Raw genomic sequence first — 6770 nt, 5'->3', positions numbered from 1 at the left:
CTATGGTCTCAAATTCTGGATTCCCCCACCCTAGGGAAAGGACTTTGTCTATTTATACTATTCATACCCCTCATGATTTTATAAACCTCTATAAGGTCACCACTCAGCCTCCAATGCTCCAGGGAAAACAGCCCAGCCTATTCAGCCTCTCCCTATATCTCAAATCCTCCAACCGTGGCAACATCCTTGTAAATCTTTTCTGAATCCTTTCAAGTTTCACAATGTCCTTCCTATACGAGGGACACCAGAATTGCATACAATATTCCAACAGTGGCCTAACCAATGTCCTGTACAGCTACAACATGTCCTCCCAACTCCTATACTCAATGCTCTGACCAATAAAGGAAAGCATACCAAACGCCTTCTTCACTATCCTATCTACCTGCGACTCCACTTTCAGGGAATTACGAACCTACAGTCCAAGGTCTCTTTGTTCAGCAACACTCCCCAGGACATTCCCATTAAGTGTATAAATCCTGCCCTGATTTGCCTTGCCAAAATGCAGCACCTCACATTTATCTAAATTAAACTCCATCTGCCAACCCCATTGGCCCATCTGATCAATATCCCATTGTACTCTGAGGTAACCTTCTTCGCTGTTCCACCTCCAGTTTTGGTGTCTTCTGCAAACCTACTAACTATAACTCCTATGATCACATCCAAATCATTTACATAAATGATGAAAAGCAGTGGACCCAGCACCAATCCTTGTGGCACACCACTGGTCATAGGCCTCCAGTCTGAAAAGCGACCCTCCACCAGCACTCTCTAACTTCTAACTTTGAGTCGGTTCTGCACCCACATGGCTAGTTCTCCTTAATTCCATGTGATCTAAGCTTGCTAATGAGTGTCCCATGGGGATCCCTGTCGCATGCCTTACTGAGGTTCATTTGGATCACGTCCACTGCTCTGCCTTCATCAATCCTCTTCGTTACTTCTTCAAAAAACTCAATCAAGTTAATGATTCTGGCATGCTGTTGGTCCAGTCTTCTGGCACCTCACCTGTGACTATCGCTGATGCAAGTGTCTCAGCAAGAGGCCCAGCAATCACTTCTCCAGCTTCCCACAGTGTCTTAGGGTACACCTAATCAGATCCTGGGGATTTATCAACTTTTATACATTTTAAGACATCCAGCACTTCCTCTTCTTTAATAAGGACATTTTTCAAGATGTCACCAACTATTTCCCCACATTCTATATCTTCCTTGTCCTTCTCACTGATGCAAAATACTTGTTTTCTATTTCCCCTATCTCCTGCAGTTCCACATATTGGCTGTGTTGCTGATCTTTGAGAGGTCCTATTCTCTCCCTAGTTACCCTTTTGGCCTTAATGTATTTATAAGCTCCCTTTAGATTCTCCTTTACGCTATTTGTCAAAGCTATCTCCCTTTTTGCACTCTTGATTTATCTCTTAAGTACTGTACATTCCTACTGTCTTTATACTGTTCTAAGGATTCACTCGATCTCTGCTGTCTATACCTGACGTATGCTTACTTTTTCTTAACCGAAACCTCAAATTCTCTAGTCATCCAGCATTCCCTACACCTACCAGCCTTGCCTTTCACCCTAACAGGAAAATTATGTCTGTGGACTTTCGTTATCTCACTTCTGAAGGCTTCCTATTTTCCAGCAATCTCTTTACCTGCGAACATCGACCCCCAATCAACTTTTGAAAGTTCTCACCTAATACCGTCAAAATTGGCCTTCCTCCAATTTAGAATTTTAATTTTTTGATCCAGTCTATCCTTTTCCATCACTATTTCAAAATTAATATAATTATGGTCCTGGCCCCAAAGCTCTCCTCCACTGACATCTTGGTCACTTTGGCCTTATTTCCCAAGCGTAGGTTAAGTTTTGCACCTTCTGTCGTAGGTGCATCGTATTTAGCAACACAAAAGAAGAAGGACTGCAGAAATATGTCATCCACATAAATAATTTCCCCATGTCCTTTGTTTTTAGCAGACGCTTTTTGTTAGACTTGTAACAGAATCGCAAATATCTAAACAAAATCAAATCCAGATCATTCATCCTGGAAGCGAGTAGCTATTATGTTGTTTCTGGTCTCTTAGGCTTCGTGATACATTGCCCTGACACACTACCTTAGACAAACTTTCTGGTGAATGCTCTATTTAGCAGCAACATCTTCATTCTCATTGTTGATTTCCCATTCCCTCTGCATCTTGGACATTGCCTCTGTGCTGGCTCTGATTGTGAAGAGCACAGCATGTCAGATTGATGCAGCACACTTTTTCTGGCGCAAGCCCTGACGGAGTGGTCCAGGCATCAAAACCTCATTCTCAGGTGAGAAATGGTCTGTTTCATTATTATGGCCTTAGTGGAATCATGAGCAGTGTTGTATCTTCATCTTGCATCATAAAGGTGACATGAATTTGGCACCAATGCTCATATATGCTTTGAACATTTGTGGAGAAAAGGCTTTTTCAGTTGATAAAGTCTGCCAGTTACAATAAGGGTACAACCAGAAAGGAGAGCCAGCAATGGAGGAGAATCCCACAGTCCGGTCTGCTTGACACTCATTGTCACAAGGGAAGGATGTGAAGTGCTGCATTCTGGACAGAAAGGTATCAGTAACATCCCAGATTTATTTATGAGTTGAGCATAAGGGATGCCACACTGCATCCCAGGTGCCGCTTGAAAATAAGCATCTGACATAAAGTTCAGATCAGCTGTGACTTTGATAGCTTGGATGGGATTGCAATCAGTCTTTTTGAGAGCAAGTCCTGCCCTCACAGATAACACAGTCTGGTTATGATGGCCTAGCACAGCCTTAATCAGTCCTGTGCTGCCTTTCAGATAATTGAAGGGAATGACAGTGAGATCTGTAGATCCAAGTTCTCATCATTCTCATGCACCTCTTTGAGGGATCTTGACCTGTTCTTTCCCTCTCTGGAAGTTGTGAAGTTGCTGATGGGTGGTGGTGTTCTTGCTGGACTTGCTGACAATGTCCTAATCACTGTCTCTTTCTGCATTATCTCTGTGGAAACAGAAAGGCTACAATGACAGTGGTGGCATTATCCATGTGATCACTGGCATCTGATCTTATAAGTGTGCACAGTGCATCCAACTGTCAAAGCAAGCTTCTTAACTGCTGTTTATTATTTAAACATTAGCTTTTTTGAAAACCTAACATGATTTATCAGAATATAAGTAACACTAAAGATTATTGATTCAAGGTGGGAGTATTCATGCCTTTGAGCCACGAAGCCTCGAGTCAAGTCCCACCTCCTTCACAAGTTTATTGTAGCGCATCTGAACTGGTTAATTTAAAAATCTACATATTTATAAATATATATAGCCCCCAAAGCAATCTTAAATTCCTTTTCAATCTTGTAAACAAATTGCTCAATGTCCCCATAGAAAATCATCAACATGCATCATACCAATGCCTGAGAGTTTCCCTTCATAGAAACAGTAGTAGAACATTGCTGTCTGTGTAAAGAAATGCTTGTTAACATCATTCCTAATCAACAGTTATGTCCCCTTCATCTGCACTCTGCCACCAGAGAAGGTACATCCTCTCTTTCTACAAAACTTATCTATGCAGCCTGTCCTTATAAATTAATGCTCTTAACTCCTGCTTAATTCTGATTAATCTGAACTGCATCTCTGAAATGCCAAAATATCCTCCCTGAGGCATGGTGTTCAAAATTAACTTTGTACTTTAATTGGGATCAAGGCAGAGCTTTGTATAACTATGATATTACTTCTACTGCTTTCCAGAAATCTTAAAATAACAATTTACAAACCATTTAAATTGTGTTTATTAGTTTATAGAATGGGAGCATTGTTGGCAAGACCCAACATTTGTTGTCCATCACCAATTACCCTTGAAATGAGTGATTTGTAATTATTGATGATTTCTGTACTTGGACCCCTACATCTTTCTGTTTATCCAGATTCCTAATTTCTGTACATTTTTAAACAATACTTTGGTCCATCTTACATCCCAATCTCACATTTTCACACATTAAATACCATCTTTCCTGGTTTTGCCCACATACTTAGTTTATCAGTGCCCTTTTGTAACTTCTCTACTCCTATCTATTGTGAGTTTGCTTTAACAGAAAATAATTTCTAAACTTAAATTGAATTTGATGTCAAGATCATAATTTTGGTGTGTTGCTTCCAACAATAGAAGACAAGCTAAAATCAAGAAAAAAGGAACAAGGCTGTCTGAGTTTTCAATAATAATCGTGCTTTAAAACATTTAGCAAATAGCCTCTCATCTATCTGTTAGCCATGTTACATCCAAGAGTCACAAGGACACAAGAAATAGAAGCAGGACTAGACCAAATAACCCATCAAGATCTTTCCATTATTCAATTTGATCATGACTGTTCTTAAGTTTCAACTTCACTTTCCCACCTTTTCCTAATTACCCTTGTTTCTGGAGAAACCAACAATTTGTCAGTCCCAACTTTAAATCTAGCCAATGTTGGAACATCCACATCTCTCTGTGACAGAGAATTCCAAAGATTCACAAATCTTGAAGTGAATGATTTTCTTTGCTCCCAGTCCAAAATGATCATTCTGTTATCCTGAAGCTGTGCCTCTGTGTTTTAACTTACCCTGCCAGCATAAACAATTCTGAGTGGGCCTTGATGGGGTGAACATTGAGATTCTCATTCTCCTAACCCAACCAGAAAGCAAAGACTCAATTCAGCTTTTCATCATGGGAGAGGCTTCTAATCCCAGGGACCAGTCTCGCTATCCTCTGCTGTACTGCTTCCAGTGCATGTATTTTCCTCTTTAAAAATGGAGACCAAAACAGTGCACAGTAGTCCAGTTGTGATTCTCAATGTTCTGTATAATTGTTGCAAAACTTCTTTACTCTTATTCTCAAACCCAATGCAAAAAGACCTAAAGCTACTTACCTTCACAATTGCTTATTGAACCTGCATACTAACTTTGTGTTCTTGTATTCATATGTAAATGCAAATAGCAGCAAGTCTGAAAATCAATTGATAATCAATTGATCATCAAGACTGATTATCAATTGATAATTCTGCTTTTATATTTTGCAAACAAAGTGAATAACCGTGCATTTCACCACACCATACTCCATTTCCTTGCTCAATCACTTAGCTTGTTTTTATTTTTTGAAATCTCTATGTTCTCTGCACAGGTTGCATTTCCACTAGCTTTTTATTGTTTATGCACTTAGATAAACTACTCTCTGTCTCTTTGTGTAATTTATGATTGTAAATAACTATGGTGTCCACAACGATCCTCACAGATCTTCACTAGTAACAGCTTGTTAAACTGAAAATGCTTGCTTTATACCTATTAGAGTCATAGAGCTGTGGAGCACGGAAACAGACCTTTCGGTCCAACTCTTCCATGTCGACCAGATATCCTAACCTAATCTTGTCCCATTTGCCAGCACTTGGCCCATATTCCTCTAAACATTTCCTATTCATATACACATCCAAATGCCTTTTAAATGTTGTAATTATCCTGGCCTCCACCACTTCCTCTGACAGTTCATTCCATACACGCACCACCCTTTGTGTGAAAAAGTTGCCCTTAAGGTCCCTTTTTATCTTTCCCCTCTCACCCTAAATCTATGCCCTCTACTTCTGGACTACTCCATCCCAAGGAAAAGACTTTTGTCTATTTACCCTAACCATGCCCCTCATGATTTTATAAATCTTTATAAGGTCACCCCTCAGCCTCCAATGCTCCAGGGAAAACAGTCCCAGACTATTCAGCCTCTCCCTATAGCTCAATTCCTCCAGCCATGGCAACATTCTTGTAAATCTTTTCTCAACCCTTCCAAGTTTTACAACATCCTTCCGATAGGAAGGAGTCCAGAATTACACGCAATATTCCAAAAGTGGCCTAATCAACATCCTGTACAGCTGCACATGACCTCCCAACTTCTATACTCAATACCCTGACCAATAAAGGAAAGCATACCAAACACCTCCTTCACTATCCTATCTAGCTGCGCCTCTACTTTCAAGGATCTATGAACCTGCACTCCAAGGTCTCTTTGTTCAGCAACTCCCTAGAACCTTCCCATTAAGTGTATAAGTCTGTTTTGCCTTTCCAAAATACAGTACCTCACATTTATCTTAATTAAACTCCAACTGTCACTCCTCAGCCCATTGGCCCATCTGATCAAGATTCCATTGTAATCTGAGGTAACCTTCTTCGCTGTCCACTACACCTTCAATTTTGGTGTCATCTGCAAACTTACTAACTATACCTCCTATGTTCACATCTAAATCATTTATATAAATGATGAAAAATAGTGGACCCAGCTCCGATCCACCAGTCGCAGGCCTCCAGTCTGAAAAGCAACACTCCACCACCATTATCTATCTTCTACCTTTGAGCCAGTTCTGTATCCAGATAGCTATTTCTCCCTGTATTCCGTGATATCTAACCTTGTTAACCAGTCTCCCATGGGAACTTTGTCAAATGCCTTACTGATAGATGACATCTACCGCTCTGCCCTCATCAATCCTCTTTGTTATTTCTTCTAAGAAACTCAATCAAGTTCGTGAGACATGATTTCCCATACATAAAGCCATGTTGACTATCCCTAGTCAGTCCTTGCCTTTCCAAATACGTGTAAATCCTGTCCCTCAGGATTCCCTCCAACACCTTGGACCACCGACATCAGGCTCACCGGTCTATAGTTCCCTGGCTTGTCCTTACCACCTTACTTTTGTTTACTTCAAGTACATAACCACATATCCACAATCCACGAGCCCCTATTACATGTTCTAATTTTCTGTGTG

Source organism: Chiloscyllium plagiosum, unplaced genomic scaffold (genome assembly GCF_037043375.1).
Source record: "Chiloscyllium plagiosum isolate Xiang-an unplaced genomic scaffold, Cpla_swu_hap1 HiC_scaffold_12, whole genome shotgun sequence".
Lineage (NCBI taxonomy): Eukaryota > Metazoa > Chordata > Chondrichthyes > Orectolobiformes > Hemiscylliidae > Chiloscyllium > Chiloscyllium plagiosum.
The sequence above is the reverse complement of the archived record's forward strand: the minus strand, read 5'-3'. Positions refer to the sequence as shown.